At 46.2% G+C, this 17,246-nt stretch overlaps 1 pseudogene; it reads right to left on the bottom strand.

Moving 5' to 3' along the window:
- Positions 1-4,414: 4,414 nt before the first annotated feature.
- Positions 4,415-6,262, bottom strand: LOC115529304 (zinc finger BED domain-containing protein 4-like; annotated as a pseudogene).
- Between the last annotated feature and the right edge of the window lie 10,984 nt (positions 6,263-17,246).

The raw sequence follows: 17,246 nt of genomic DNA, 5'->3' as shown, positions 1-17,246 counted from the left end.
AGTGAACAGCCTGCCCAGGATGTTCCAGGTCACCCGCTTCACATCCTGGCCTCCAATGTTGGCCAAAGAAGAAATCTAAAAGGCAAAGACATCTTTTTTTAAATAGACAGGTAGGTAAACATTCCTAAGCTTAGGTTGAATTTAAAATGTTTTTGTTCCTGTTGAAAGCGTCCAGAAATGTAGAAAAACTGAAAAAAATGAATTATCTAAACATGTACTTGGCTCACACCCTCATGGACCTGTGCCACCTTTACACACAATGCCAAACCAGGGAGATTGTCACTCACTGACTGTCCACTCGGAAAAGGCGGTTCAGGACAGGCCTGTTCAGGGCTGCTTAAATAGAATATTTGCAATAATCATGGGCAATCAATAAACCTAAACCTAATTAAGTAAGAAAACTCACCACTCTCTGTCGAGCTGGGCCATTTGACGGTTCTTTTAAAAACTGTTCAAATTCCTCCACTGCCTCCAATTGTTCCAGGGGAAACTGAATGCTGTCCGGCATCTCCACATCTGGCCCCGGGGTGCTGTTCATCCTACTGGTGAGTAGGTTCACCTTAGCCGTAAGCTGGTCGTTTTGGTTCTTTATCGTTTCCAGCAGGCTTAGTATTTGGAACTCGGCCGCTGTTGACAGACATGAAATATGGCTAAAATGTAGTGTATCAAATATATCACGTTTCAGTGTTTATCCTCATTACTCATATTACTGAAATTAGCTATTAACATTAGTAAATGACAAAAGTTATTGACAAAGTTTGAGGAAAATATGTGATGGTGAATCTTTTCCAAAATCTGTGGCACAGAATGACCCTCCAGTATTTGTCGGTTATTGCTCACCAGAGCAGGGAATGGTATCGGCCATTCTTCCCCCTCGCCATGTTGGTCTGTAGGCCAGGCTGGAAGAAGGCTGCATGTTGAGGGCTGGTACGGGGGGTGGAGGGAGTTGAGGAGGGACTGCCGTTCCTGGCCCGAGGTGGGCGTTGTGCGAGAGTCATCTGTTAACCATGACTGATAATACCCATGGGGCCTTTCTATTCACTAATATTTCAGATTTCAATATATCAGTCCTTACCTTGAGTAACTCCCTGCATGTTCAATGCGGGTGCAGGGTGATGCAGTCCTGCCCCATGGTGAGATGCTAAGGGAGATAAATTGGTATTAAATGTTTGTGATCTGTTAACCATGGTAGGCTGCGAGCTACAGGGCCAAACAATGGCAAACAAAAAATCTCTGGTCATGCTGAACATTAATTTGTATGTTTCATTTTGGTATGCACTACCTATTTCAACCCCATGAATGGATTGACAATGTGTTTCAATACAATTTGATAAATGATTAATTTAATATTACATGCTGGATGCTAAGACTTTTCAGGCAATATTGCATGAATGCAGATGTTTTTGGGCTGAGATTTTGAAAGTTACAATTTCAGTAGAGTATGCAGAAAATCTGAGATGAGTGACCATTGCTGTGTTACGATAGATGGGGCAACTGTATTCACAATTATTATCAGTATTTACCTGGACAATTTTCTCCAGGTTGAGGAGCAGCGAATCTACTGCCTGGCACTCGGCGAGATAGTGGAGCTGGAGGAATGGATACACGGTGAGGGGAATATCTTTAGCACTACGAATGTTAAAGAGCCCATGCCATTAAAATGGGGCCTGCCCGTAATTCCGACGCCTCATTGTTCCGACGTCTCAATGTTCCGAAATATTTCCCATTAGATCGACATGCCACTCTTCAATGTTCCGAAAACGAAACCCATTGGTCCGAAGGTCCGTTAGTCCGACTTTTCAAAAAGGAGGCGCATTAGGCCGACGGTTCAATATGCCGAATAGGAAAAGGAGTTTTATACCTCGCTCGCTCCCTCTCTCTCTCACTCTCTGTGTGTGTGTGTGTGTGTGTGTGTGTGTGTGTGTGTGTGTGTGTGTGTGTGTGTGTGTGTGTGTGTGTGTGTGTGTGTGTGTTCGTGCCCGTGTTGAGAATTAGACCTCCGCTCTCTGTCCATGGTGCTGCAACACCGTGTCGAAATGAAGTGAAGCGTTGTCTTTTCGCCCTCAAATTCATCGTGAACGTGATATGTAGGCCTAGGTTGTATTTTGGAGACAGAGAGAGAGTGAGAGAGAGAGGGAGAGGGAGCGAGGGAGGTATAAAAATATTTTTCCTATTCGGCATATTGAACCGTCGGCCTAATGCGCCTCCTTTTTGAATAGTCGGACTAACGGACTTTTCGGACCAATGGGTTTCGTTTTCGGAACATTGAACCGTCGGAATAGTGGCATGTCGATCTAATGGGAAATATTTCGGAACATTGAGACGTCAAAACAATGAGGCGTCGGAATTACGGCATGGCACCATTAAAATCACATTTTTCCTCAGGTCAGAATAAGTTTGTGACCTGTGGTAAGTTTGAAATCTATGCAGTTTGTCTGCTGTATGCAATAGCCAATGAAAGGAAAAAGGCAGAAGAAATTATCTGGATAAGGTGACACTGCTATGTAGCGTTGTCAAATTATTATTCATGGCCCTGCCCACTTGGTTGGTTCGTAACCACCCACAGAAATTCTGAAGGTTTCGTGATTGAGCAAGTGCTAAATGCTAATACGTGTACTGTACGGTAGTTGCTAAGTTCGTAGTAACAGGCTAGTTACAGAATTTTGAATGCAATGGCAGAACGACATCGAAGTACATGAACTGCGACATGCTGCCTGCCGCCGGTTGCCGCGAGGCACCACCGCCGCGAAGCACCACCGCCAGGCAGCGGGCAGCCGGGTGGTGGTGCCTCGCGCCGGCAGCAGGCAGCGTGCGGTTCTGTCTACTACATATTGATGTGGAAGTGGAAGAACCAGAGACGAAGTCCTTTGTGATTCATTATATCGTCTGGAGGTGCACACAGCTTTTGGCCGTGATAATATGTAATATTACATATAGATATCTATGTATTATATGATATTATTTAGATATAGAGCTCCAGGACTGTAACGCAAGTGTTGTACACTTCCTTGTTATTTGGATAACCGTTCTGCTGTTGGTGTTATGGCGCATAACACGTCGGACTCTCATCTCTGGTATTTCCACAACGAGACTCGTAGTGGGGTTTATCTCAGCCATGGTTGAGAATGAATTGGGGGAAAGGAACTTTGGCTTTAACTCCCTGAAGTCATGAACCACGACATGGAGGAGAAAGGGATTGTTGACCGCGGTCGTCTCCCGCCGGAGCCTCGCTGCCAATGGTCCAACGCCTTGGCTTCAGGAGGCGGTGATTAGCGCTGACCGCTGCCGAGGCGGCGGGAAGCAGGGCTCAAGCAGGATACATTCGCGGCCAACAATCCCTTTCTCCTCCATGTCGTGGTTCATGTACTTCAGGGAGTCAAAGCCAAAGTTCCTTTCCCCCAATTCATTCTAAACCATGGCTGAGATAACCCCCACTACGAGTCTCGTTGTAGAAATACCAGAGACGAGAGTCCGACGTGTTATGCGCCATAACACCAACAGCAGAACGGTTATCCAAATAACAAGGAAGTCTACAACACTTGCGTTACAGTCCTGGAGCTCTATATCTAAATAATATCATATAATACATATATATCTATATCAAATAATACATATTATCACAGCAAAAAGCTGTGTCGACGTCCAGACGATATAATGAATCACAAAGGACTTTGTCGGGTTCTCCGACGTCTCTGGTTCTTCCACTTCCACATCAATCTGAAGTAGACGCGGTCGTTTGAGATTCATAATAGCCTATCGTCTGGAGGCTCACACAGCTTTTGGCCGTGATAATATATATTATATATTATATGATATAGATATCTATTAGGGCCCGACCGATATTGATTTTTGATATCGATTATTTTCAGAGAAAAATTACGATAACGATTTAATCGGCCGATTATAAAAAAAAAAAAAAAAGCATATAAAACGTATTTTTTGATACCTTAAATGTACTTTAAAGACTTTTGACGAATATGTGAATTGAATGCAGAACCTTTGAGTGTTTTAGAATACATTTACAATCAAAAATGAGTGCAAATACAGCCTTATCTTATTGTCAATAAAATAAAATAAAAAGATCTTAAAAATATGATTGCAGGAACTTATTTTTATTGGTAACATAGTTCTAACAAAGTAGTACAGGACGGTACAGAAAGAAGAACTATTTTGTAACTATACGCAACATCTTTGAAAACAAATCAATAATAATATAAAATAACTGTATAGGAACGAGGTAACGTGTTGGGCAAGCAGCATATTAACATTTTGCACAACAATCTTTTGACATAAAGTGCAGCAAGAAGAACTTTTTTGTAACTATACACAACATCTTTGAAAACAAATCAATAATAGTATAAAATAACTATATTAACGAGGTAACATGTGTTGTGTGGGGCAAGTCATAGAATCCTTAATATTGCCACTTCAGCAGAGGCACGTTGTAATGCAGGAAGCACAGCTTTTCAGCATTCTCTCCCTTGAGGGAGCTGTGCTTCTCCTCTTAAATGTTGCCAATGGTACTGAACACCCTCTCACTTGGCACAGAGGAAGGTGGACAGCAAAGGTATCTCCTGGCCAGGCCCGACAGTCCCTTGAAGCAGAAACCGTTGCTCTTCCACCACTCCAGTGGGTTCCCCTTTTTCCGGTCTATGACAGGCTCCCTCATATACCGTTCCAGCTCTTCAATGATCTCCTCTGGTTCCTCGTCCTGAGGGGTTGAAGAGAGCATGCTGTCATACAGACTGTCTAGAACACTGTGGGCCCGTCCCTCCTCCACTCTCTGTCGTTTTGGATCTCCCTCTTCTTCCCAGGCAGTGTCTCCTTGTGTTTCTGGTGGATTCCTCTGTGCTTCTTCCATTACCCAGGCTTTGGCTTGACCTAGTGTCTCTGGTGACAAGGGCCGTTCCTTGTAGCGTGGATCGAGCAGACATGCGAGCACCACCTCTTTTGCCTCTTTCACCTTAGAGAACCTTTTCTCCAGGCTCTCCAGCATGGTCTTTCTTAGAGTCTTGATTCCTCTGCTGTTTGGTCCCTCTGACTCAAGCAGACACTTCAGGACTGCTACACATGGTATAATGCAGGAAGCAGAGGAATCGGCCTTGCTCATTTCAAGTGTTATATCTTCCAGTGGTGTCAGGGTCTCCGCCAGGTTTGCTGCCACATCCCACTCCTCTGCACTTGGACATACAAAATTGCCGTGGTCACTAGAATAGGCTGTGATTGCTCTCTTTTGCTCAATCATCCTGGCAATCATATGCAGTGTGGAGTTCCACCTGGTTTGCACTGCCTGGATAATGGAATGGTTAGGAACACCAACCTCTTGCTGAATAACAGAGAGTCGTTGTTGTGCTACCACTGAATGGTTGAAGTGTGTGGCTATTCTTTTTAGTTTCGCCAAAATGTCCCCCACCATCCTCTGGGAGTGGAGGCCATCATTGATTACCAGCTGAAGAGTATGGGCAGTGCAGCTCAGGCCAGGCATCTCTGCAAGTCTCATGCCTTTGATCATGTTTGCGCCGCTGTCCCTCAGCACCAGGTGGACACGCTGTGTGTCAATGTCCCATTCTTTCAGTAAGTTCAGGAAAGTCTCAGCAATATACTCGCCTGTGTGGGACCCAAACATGGCCTTTACATTTAACACAACTTGGACTCTCTCCCAGTTCTTGTCAATAAAATGAGCTGTCAAGCTCATTAGAGCCTCAGTGGATCCCGACCAACAGTCAGTAGTAAAAGCAATGCTGCTTCCTGCATTTTCCACAGAGAGAAGTTGCTTTACTCTATTTGCAACTTGAGAATACACTTCTCCCATCAGCTGAGTGCGGAAATACTTTTCACTTTTTTGAGGATACCTGTGCTCTGCCACGGCCAGGACTCTTTTAAAACCTTGACCCTCCACAACGTCATAGGGCAATATATCAGTGGCAATCATTGCCATTATTAGTTTGTCCAGCTCCTTTGTTCTCGGGTCATTTAGGTTCCACTTTGTGTTCCTATCAATCACTTGTGCAAGTGTGGGCTGAATAGTTTTCTTAGTTAGTGCTTCTGCCTTTCTTTGTGCTTCATGAAGAGCCTGTCTTTGTGATTCCACATAAGCTTCATTATGTTTAAGTCTCAAGTGTTGCCATAAGTTGGTTGTGTTTCTTGTTTTTTGACGGCTTGATCCCTGGCTCACAGAAGCTGCACATGCATTACAAACTGCTTCACCAGTAGGCCCCTTGGTGAAGTAGTCCCAAACCTTGCTATGAGTCTTATCTGACATCTGTAAAAGGAGAAAAAAGTCATAAATATGCATTGGCTTAAGAAATAAAGTTTTAAAAAATATTTCTTAAATTACTTGGGGCATTTTGAAACTCGGATATAAAGCATTTTCCATCTGCAACGCTTATACATACATATACCTTATTTACAAATTATGCATTAATAATAATTTACGGCAATCAAATGTAAAATAAATAAATAACTCCCAATGTGCTGCGCTCGTGAGCAGCAGTGGCGATTCTAGGGGGTGGCCTGGGGTGGCCAGGGCCGCCCCTGAAAGCTCATTGGCCACCCCAGATGTGATAGGTAGTTGGTGAAGTTCGTCAACGCAAGAAATAAGAGAAATACTGTCAATCAATGCGCTGCGTAGTGGTTATCAATGAAGTACGACATAACATTGTGTGGGGAATAGGTGTTTTGGCGCCCCCTCTGGCTGCAGGCGCACACCTGCTCGTATAGACGGAATGAAACCGTCACTGGAATCCGTAGGGTTCACGATACAACCCCCCCCCCCCCCCCCCCCCCCCGTCAACAATCGCTGCCCGGGACGTAACTGTGTACGTTCTTTTCTTTTTTAGTATGCCACCCTAAGATTTGCTGTGGCCCTCATTGGCCACCCCTGGAATAACCTTCTGGAGGCGCCACTGGTGAGCAGTGACTAACACGTGCGCACTGAGCAGTATGGTCTCACCGTTACAGTCTACAGTATGGCAAATTAACATGGCCGCGTCTTGCGTACATTGGTGAGGTGAGCGCGCAGCTGCCTGAGCGAGCGTGCTTTCATGTTGTACGGTAAAATTCAATCTCCTCTTTTTTACTCCGGCTAAAGTTGCTAGTTAGCAAGGCTAGGTTAGCTTTACTGTGTGTGTGTGTGTGTGTGTGTGTGTGTACTTTTCCTTTTTTTAAAGGTCCCATGACATGAAAATCTCACTTTGGGAGGTTTTCTAACTAAATATGAGTTCCCCTAGCCTGCCTATGGTCCCCCAGTGGCTAAAACTTGCGTTTGGTGTAAAACTAGCACTAGCTGTTCTGCTCGCCTTTGAAAAAACGGAGGCTCAAGCGCGCTGATTTGGAATGTCTGTGCTCATGACGTCATCAGGAATCTCAGCTCCTCCTCTTACTCTGCCTGGCCCGCCCAGAGACGTTGGCCCGCCAATGAGACTCGACCGTGCGAGCGCCACGTGTGTGTGTGTGAATACACACACTGTAATGCAAGTGTTTCTTGTCGGTTCTTTGACATGTCTTGTATTTCCACAACGAGACTGTCGTGGGGGTTATCTGAGCCATGGTTGAGAAGGAATTGGGGGAAAGGAACTTTGGTTTGACTCGCTGAAGTACATGAACTGCGACATGCCGCCGGTTGCCGCGAGGCACCATCGCCCGGCAGCGGGCAGCCGGCAGCAGGCAGCGCGCGGTTCAGTCGACTTCAGGTTGATGTGAAAGTGAAAGAACCAGAGACGTCGCAGAACCCGACAAAGTCGTTTGTGATTCATAATATCGTCTGGAGGCGCACACAATATGTTATATGATATAGATATCTATGTATTATATGATATTATTTAGATATAGAGCTCCAGGACTGTAACGCAAGTGTTGTACACTTCCTTGTTATTTGGATAACCGTTCTGCTGTTGGTGTGATGGCGCATAACACGTCGGACTCTCGTCTCTGGTATTTCTACAACGAGACTCGTATTGGGGGTTATCTCAGCCAAGGTTGAGAATGAATTTGGGGGAAGGAACTTTGACTTTGACTCCCTCAAGAACATGAACCACGAATAGGAGGAGAAAGGGATCTTTGCCGGGCAGCGCTTATGCACCTCCGCCTCCCGCGGTGGTCCCTCAGCGGGGCTCAAGCGGGAGACATTCAACGCCAACAATCCCTTTCTCCTCCATGTCGTGGTTCATGTTCTTGAGGGAGTCAAAGCCAAAGTTCCTTACCCCCAATTCATTCTCAACCTTGGCTGAGATAACCCCCAATACGAGTCTCGTTGTAGAAATACCAGATACGAGAGTCCGGCGTGTTATGCGCCATCACCCCAACAGCAGAACGGTTATCCAAATAACAAGGAAGTGTACAACACTTGCGTTACAGTCCTGGAGCTCTATATCTAAATAATATCATATGATACATAGATATCTATATCATATAACATAATGTGTGCGCCTCCAGACGATATTATGAATCACAAACGACTTTGTCGGGTTCTGCGACGTCTCTGGTTCTTCCACTTTCACATCAACCTGAAGTCGACTGAACCGCGCGCTGCCTGCTGCCGGCTGCCCGCTGCAGGGCGATGGTGCCTCGCGGCAACCGGCGGCATGTCGCAGTTCATGTACTTCAGCGAGTCAAACCAAAGTTCCTTTCCCCCAATTCCTTCTCAACCATGGCTCAGATAACCCCCACGACAGTCTCGTTGTGGAAATACAAGACACGTCAAAGAACCGACAAGAAACACTTGCGTTACAGTGTGTGTATTCACATTGATGTGGACGTTGAAGAACCAGGAACGTCGGAGAACCCAACGCGGTCGTTTGAGATTCATAATATCGGCTCACACAGCTTTTGGCTATGATAATATATATTATATGATATAGATATCTGTGTAGGCTATATGATAATATTTAGATATAGAGCTCCAGGACTCCCGTGTGTTCTAGAATATTTACAGAACACGGCTAAAAGCTGTGTGCGCCTCGCCATTGCAATACATCCACTGTAAACAGAGCGCATGGTGGCTGCAAGCTGCTCAGGGCCACACCCCCACCCTCCTCCTTGACACGCCCAACGAAACAGCGCATTTGGGGGAAGCTCAATGTGCGACTGGCTCGGAGTGGCTGTAACTCTGGACCACGGCTGAATTTAGGGAACGTCTTTGAATACTGTGTTAGTTGCCCACTAATACCTATATTAAAGAATACATAAAATAGCATGGAATGGGACCTTTAAGCATGACCTACACGTTTAAAAGGACCAATTGTTCATTACACAAACTAGTTATAAACTTACCGTGGGGGGAAACTCGGTTTATCCAATGAGCTCAGCACATTCAAGCTACATGCGCTCCGGTGTTGTGTCAAAAAATGAGTGCGGTGAGTGAGACTGAGAGCCTTTCTTAAGTAGAATGGAGTAGGAGCGCACTCTGCTGGATACTAAGCGCAATAACATAAAAAAAAAATTAAAAAAATAATCGGTTGTAATCGGCGTCTTTTGGCAGATGATTATTTTCAAAAAGGCTATAATCGGCCGATTAAATCGGCAGGCCGATTAATCAGTCGGGCCCTAATATCTATGTATAATATGGGTTTCTAAGAGCCATTGCGATACATCCACCGTAAACAGAGCGCATGGTACCGTGGCTACAAGCTGCTCAGGGCCACACCCCCACCCCCCTCCTTGACCTGCCTTGACACGCTGAGGGGAAAAACGGTCTGTCTAGTTACTGGACCAGATACAATGAGACGGAGAGGTAATAAAGTTTGTCGGCACGAGGACCTTGGATTTATTAAGTAAAGTGGCAACGGTTATACAGAGTCATAAAGCGTGAGAAATCGAATATGTCTAAGTCCCTAATCAGCGCTGATGGTTCGTCCAGAGCTTCGCCTCCGTGGAAGGTCTGCGTCAGAAGAAGATGAAAAGTCCATGTGTGATACAGTCTTATGCTGTATCCTCCTCTCGATGAGGTGTGTGCGTTTGAGGTGTGCGTGGTTCTGTGTGTTTTTGCTTGACCTTGGCTCTCAGGCCCTGGTATGTGCATGTGTATCTTCTTGTGTTCCTCCTAACGGGGGAGAGCTCTCAAAATGTCTCCTGTGTGATAAATTAAAACGGGGGAGCGCCCCCCCGAAGTGTCTCCTGTGTGATAATTTAATGTGGCTCTCAGGCCCTGGTATGGGCAGGTGTATCTCTTGGTTCCTCCTAACGGGGGAGAGCTCTCAAAATGTCTCCTGTGTGATAAATTAATGTGGCTCTCCCGTTCTTTAGGATGACTGGTGCATTGTCTGAGTGTCTACCATTTGCCTGGATGGGGAAATGGGGCCTTCGGCTCCGGCCTTGACCAGACTATATTATCATGTTTGTGTTATGTGTTCGTTGGGTTAGAGCAAGAGTTGACTATATTGTAATGTGTCTGCCATGTGATGTGCTCATCAGGCTAGGGTAGGAGTTAGCTATATTTGTAATGTACATGTGATCAGCATGTTATTTTTCCCAACATATCCCCCTCAAGTCGTCGCAAGAAGACTTTTACTCATTAGGGGTACGAGGGATAGGACTCCAGCGCGGGACTACCATCATAACACCATTAGAAATAACAGAAAGAAGGCAAAATGATCATAAAAACAAACAACCATGGGCATGGGACTAAAACAACTCGTTGGACCGGGTGTATGGGGAACCACATGGGAGAAACGCTACCCATGCTTCAGACATGGGTATGCCATACACACCCCACCTAGGGGGTGGCATCCACCCCGGCCTTACATCGCGAGCAGACAATACCAACAATACTGGCAGCCGATAATACACAAAAAAAACATACAACAATACAAAAACAAATATCAAACGATACCAAAAAACAACAACCAACAACAAAGCTGGCCACACAACAAAACCAACACCAAACCATAATAATAACAACAAAATGCAACAATAAAACAAACTCCAAACAATAACAGTATCAGCAAAAAGCAACAATAAGACTAACAGTAAACAATAACAATAACAAAAATGCAACAATCACATAGACACTACACAATAACAATCACAGGAAAGAAATGCAACCATGAAACGTGTCCCTAAATAATAATAATATCAGAAAGATATGAGGTACACAACGAATGGCAATCCCCCTCAACCCATCCCTAGATGACCACACACTAGGGATGTGAGGAGGAGTTAACTGGTCGTGCTACAATAAGCAATCAAACGCATGGGGTATTCAGGGTAGGCCCGGGGCACGGGAACAATTAAGAAACCACGGAATAGTCCTGAGCGTCATCACGGGCAGGTGGACGCAAGGCGCCACCTGAGCATTAGACCCTTTTATTCAACTGCGCTCAGGACCTTATCTGATAAACGGGCAATCAAGGCCCCTGGAATCTCGCCCGTGTGTATCCCCGAGCTCCATCTAGTGGGACAGCGATATAAACAACAACATTTGCGTTCCCGGCGTCGGTTGCGTAGACGCGGGCATAGATATGGGAGCGGCTAAAAACAGTGAAGCGTACAGAAGCAAATGCAGCCAGGGGCGCCCTCAAGCCTTAAGGGAACGGGCCGCAGCCCCTGGTACCGGAACGCAGATCCCTGGTCCGGGCGACGTGGGTGCATCAGGTGGGAGGGGGGTGGTGCCGTTGGCGGGGACGGGAATGGGGCAGCCCACCTGGAGAGGTTACTAGCACGTCACAGGCGGGGGGGGGGAGGGGGGTGTGGTGGTGGGGTTTCAGCATACGGTGGTGGAAACAGGACGCCGGGGCCGTGCACCTGGAGAGGCCACTAGCACTCACGGGTAGATGTCCGGCTCGGCGGGGACGCAGTCGATGGCGGGGGTTGGGAGTGTGTAGGGGAGCTCGTACTTAAAGTCAAAGGTTGCAGGGTGAGGGAGGCCATACTCACAGTCAAAGTTTGCAGGCACTATCTGGTCGTCCAGGGGAAGCTGGTCCGGGAAATCCAGCAGGGGCATGAGGGGGGCTGCTTCGGAGTAGGGAGGGGGCTGTTGTTTCTCCTTTTCGAGGGCCGTGGTGATGAGGCGTGAGCAGAGGGTGCGGGCGCAGGGGGTCTATTCTATGTTCTCCAGCCAGATCAGGTCGGGCCCCTCTGGTGGTCCATCGTCCAAACTCTCCGGTGTATACTCGATCCCCAGGTAAGCTTGGATGGCACCTGCTGCACCTGTAGCGCCCATCGCTCATTGGGCTCTCCATCCATCCTGTGAAGGGGTCATTAATGCCGGAGCTCTCCGCCAACTCTGTAACCCTGCCAGCACCCTGGCCACCGACCCATCCGGTGCTGTGTTATTGGGGATAAAAGTACAACATGTCATCTTTATCATCCCACACACCCCTCCTTGCTCTGCCAATAGCATATCTATATCTATATAGTCCCTTGACCTTATCCGTGGAAAAATTGACAAACCGTTGCTGATTATAGTATATATTATTTATCCAATCAACATTTTTGTTAATAGTGGACCACCAAAACAGGACTGATTCAAACCCTGCTGAAATTTGATTGCATCATCCTTGGGTAGTTGGTCGGCTCCGGGCGTGTCTGCATCTGGCTCCTCCTCCAGCCCTGGAACTTTGTGTTTCTCTTGCTGGAATTACAAACTTATGTACAACAGTTAGATGTTCAAACATATTTTCCTTAATTCTATTTCTAATTACTCTAATGGAAGTCCCTGCTGGGACCCTCGAATGTTAAGTGAAGGCATGGGTTGACCCTTAAGCATTTCATGCGGGGTTAGATGTGTCGTTCTGTTAGTTTTCATGCGATAACTCATTAGTGTCAGTCGTAGTGCATTAGTCCTTTAATTTAGTACTCTAATTTAATTTTGTTAATCTTTGTCTTAAGCGTCCCATTCCTCTCTCCACCATACCTTGTGGTTTGAGGATTGTAGACACAGACTAGTCTTTATTAGACATGCAGATGTTAAATCACTTGTTTGAGTGTTTTCTGAATAAATGCTGCCCTATCGCCCGAGCTAATTTGTGAGGAAATTCCAAACCTTGGCATGACTTCTCTAGTCAGAAACTTGATTACTGTAGCCGCACTTTGGTCTTTTGATGGGACTGCTTTTACCCATCTGTTAAACACTGTTTTTTTTTTTTTATATTTCGCACTCAATTAGCTGGATGTCAACCATTGTTTGCAAGTATTGCGAAGAAAAACCTTGTTTTCTAATTTTTTTTTAAAATTCTCCTCAATACCTTCCCCCTTGCGCAATGGTCAAAACCATGCGCATTAAATGATAAGCAAATCTAAGAACGCCGTTGGTGCAACCAACGTCGAAACGTCTAACCTCAACCATCAGCAAACTAAAACCAATCTTTTGGGAAGGGAAATCGAAACCAGTATGTCCAAAACCAAAGCCCAATATGGGTGGGTTTACCATCAGCCGCCTGAAACCACGCTGTTCCAAAGTCATGCACTAAACCGAAAAACGTACATGCGTTAGTGGGCTTCTATACCACAAAGGTAAAATAAAATAAAAAAATAAAATGCGACATGCCCCGTTCCAAGACCACCTCTGCTGCCAGAGCTGACATATCTGACTCCTGTTCCTCCTCCACCCTACACCCCACCCGGCACTTCCCATGATTGTTGCAGCTCGTCACTTCATGATCAAGTGAGCCAATGCCCACAGCGACTCTGCCAAGTAATCGTGACTGTGCCAGCCTTAGGTCATCCCGGGTGTCAAGGTGGGATCTTACCCGTCGTTGGCTAACCAGCCTTCCATACTGGCTCGCTGCAGGATGCCATACCTGGAATACAATCAACCCCCACCCATATGGTAGTATAAATCGCAAAGTGGAGGGATGGAGACAGAGTCTTCAGCCCCATCTGCCCTATGCAGCCAAGCGTGTGCGTAATGGATACACATCAGGGAGACTATAAAACAAAAAGGTAATTTATCAGAGTTAAAATTATTAAAGTGTTGCAGCAGCAGTAGTGGCATTTGAAAGGTAAACCCACTACTTCCGAATCCAAATTGACAACATAGCATGTAGGACCCCTTCCCAGCAGATGTGGCGTCAATCCACCTGCCACCCTTGACCAAAGAGATACACCCCATATTTTAATAGGTGTAGTCTTACTTGTACAGTTTATCAAGATTACTTTATTTTATTTTATTATTATTCTCCTTCTTTATCATATCCATATTTATTCAATTATTCTTTCCTGTGTGAAAATAATATGAATCATTTAGTTAATAGCAACACCTTCTTTAGTCCATTTGCATTAGATTATCATCACTGTTGTCCTATTAAAGTATCAACGTTATTGTTCTTATAACCTCCTCATGAACTTTGATGTTCATCATCCTGAATGATAACTGTCAGGATGTTCATCATCCTGAATAAAAAAAACTAAAACTAAACATAAAGAAAAACAAATTAGCCATAATGTGAATATCCACTGCGTGTCTCCCTGTGACTCTCTCCCTCCTTCAGGAGAACACGCTCTCTCTCCCTCCTCAGTACGGGGTGCTGTTTGGTGCAAGTCAACAGATAAGGGTGGAATGTGGCTTCTCTCTCTCTCTGCGTGTCTCCCTCCCACGATGGGTGCGGCCATAACGCCTTGAGAGCGCGCGTGCTCCGGGGGCTGGGTGTGGGAGAAACCAGTGGTAGTTCCTTTTCTCGACCAGCAGAGCGGTTGTTCAGGTGAAACCTATGGACAGAGACTACAGAGAACTTCAAACATGGCAGACGGGGAACTACAAATTTATCAAAGCCTGAAAACTCAACAGAGCTCTACCTGTATTCATTGGATATGTGGTATTTTATGGCGTATGGCCACCACACGCTTTCAGTTGAACACACTCTATTTCCTTTCTCTGTACTGTGTGTTAGTGTGTCTCTCTGTACTGCCTTAATGGTGTAGGTCGACAAATGGGGGGGAAATGTGTTCTCTCTCTTATTCTTCCTCACTCCCCTTAGGGTCAAGCAGCACCTAGGACTGTTAAAAGATAAGCCTGGAATGCAACATCCTGAACTCCCCATCATGGAACAAGGCCTAATAACTATCTCTCACACACAAAAAGATCCTTCTGTCCCTTCATTCACAAATAACTTTTCACTTTATTATAAATAACTTAATACTGCTCCCCCTTTCCAAATTTCTATATACACAAAACTAGGAAGCTGACCACCGAAATTGGTACAGGCCTCGTCAGGCAGAACCAAAACACCCTCACAGGTTCTAACTTCCATACAATTCTAGGGAGGGGAACTACAACACGAGGTGGAGTAGAGGACTTCAAATATGGTGGACGGGGACCTCAAATGGGAGGACTACACATATGGGAAAGGGGATTACACTCTGGGCCTGAAAACTATACAGAGTCCCTTCTCGTGGTCCTGAAACAACCGTTCATTGTTAGAAAAACACGCACTCTATCGCTACCTCCAACTGACTAGAGGGAAAATGGTCCCTCTCGATCGTCCTCCGACTTTAGCTCTCCTTGCTATCTCTCCTTGCTATCTCTCTCGCTCCCTCTCACACAAACGCACATTGACATGTACATGCTGTCACGCACATTCACACTGACTTCACACACGGCTCCTCTCATTCTGTCTCCCGCAGACGCACACACATAAACATTGTCTCTTGCGTACACGCGCACACACAGAGTCGCTCAGACTTTCTCCTCCAAGCGCACACACATGAACATTGCCTCTTGCGTACACTAGGGGTGTGTTCAAAATATCGATCCGGGGATACATCGTCGCGGGCCTCTTTACGATGCGTGTATCGATACGGAGGCGTCAGTATCGATACTTCACGTGCAAAAAATCCCTACCGCTAATCAAATTCATGAAACTGCATGACACTCCTTGCTATGCGCATTTCGGCCACACAAGGCGGTAGCGCTGTAGAACTAGGCGGCAGCGCTGCTGACAATAGAATAAGTGAACTAACATGGAGGAAGGCAGTGACATGACACACACCGTCTGCAAACACTGCGGGCAAAAAGTTAAGTACTCTGGCAACACAACAAACCTCCATCTGCACATGACGAGGCATCACGTTGGCATCTCGGAAACCCCGGTAAATGCTACAGCCACAGGGACACAAGCTAGTCTGACGGCGGGGTTGCAAGCTAAATTCCCTACAACTTCACCAAAGGCGAAGAAAATCACCGACGCTCTTGTGTCATACATATGTAAGGACTTGCGTCCGTACAGCTCGGTTGAGAATGAAGGCTTCCGGGCGCTAATCGCTGAATGTGAACCTCGCTACACTATTCCGACTCGTCGCTTCATCATTGAAACCGCTGTGCCTCGCCTGTATGATGAGGTAAAACGACACAATTATCGATTCCATTTCAGAAGCAAGCAGAGTAGCCATTACGTGTGACGGGTGGACGTCGAGGGCAACCCAGTCTTATGTTACGCTGACATGTCACTTCATTTCTGAAAATTGGGAAATGCTTTCCTACGTTCTGCAAACCAGAGTGCTGTTCGGGAGCCACAGCGGCCATAATGTGGGCGAGTTGCTGCTCGAAGTCTTTGAGGAGTGGGGCCTTACAGCTAAAGAGCCAGTGTTGGTTACTGACAACGCCTCAAATATGGTCATTGCAGCAGAGCATGCCAAACTGCTTCATGTACGATGCTTCGCGCATACATTGAATTTGGCTGCCCAACGTGCCCTTAAGACCACAGCAGTTGGGAGGCTGGTAGGAAATATTCGCCACATGGTGACGTTTTTCAGGAAGAGTGCGCTGGCCAGCCAGGTCTTACAGGAAAAACAAAAGCTCCTCAACCTTCCCAAGCACAAACTCATGAATGACGTCCCAACCAGGTGGAACAGTGCGTTCGACATGGTCGAGCGCTTCCTGGAGCAGCAGCCCGCTATCTGTGCCACATTGCTGTCAGCTGAAGTGTGCAAGAATGCCAAGGAGCTGTGGACTATGTCAGAGACCGACCTCACCAATGCCGAAGATGTAGCTAAAACCCTGCGGCCTCTCAAAGTGGCAACACTCGTGATGTCAGAAGAAAAAACACCCACCGTCTCAATAATTGCCCCGTTACAGGCACAGCTGTGTCAGGGCAGTGCTGAGCAACCTGATGACTCTGGGATCGTTAAAGAAGTCAAAAGAGCACTGGCACAAGACCTGGGGAAGAGGTATTCCAACAAATCCTTCCTTCAGATGGCTTCAGCTCTGGACCCCAGCTTCAAAGCACTGCCCTTCCTCACAGAGGGTGGAAGAGATGACATCTTTGCAGCAGTGGGACGAGAGGCAGCTGAATTATCAGAGGTTCGTCTTTTCT

Source organism: Gadus morhua, chromosome 17, assembly GCF_902167405.1.
Source record: "Gadus morhua chromosome 17, gadMor3.0, whole genome shotgun sequence".
Lineage (NCBI taxonomy): Eukaryota > Metazoa > Chordata > Actinopteri > Gadiformes > Gadidae > Gadus > Gadus morhua.
The sequence above is the reverse complement of the archived record's forward strand: the minus strand, read 5'-3'. Positions and strand labels throughout refer to the sequence as shown.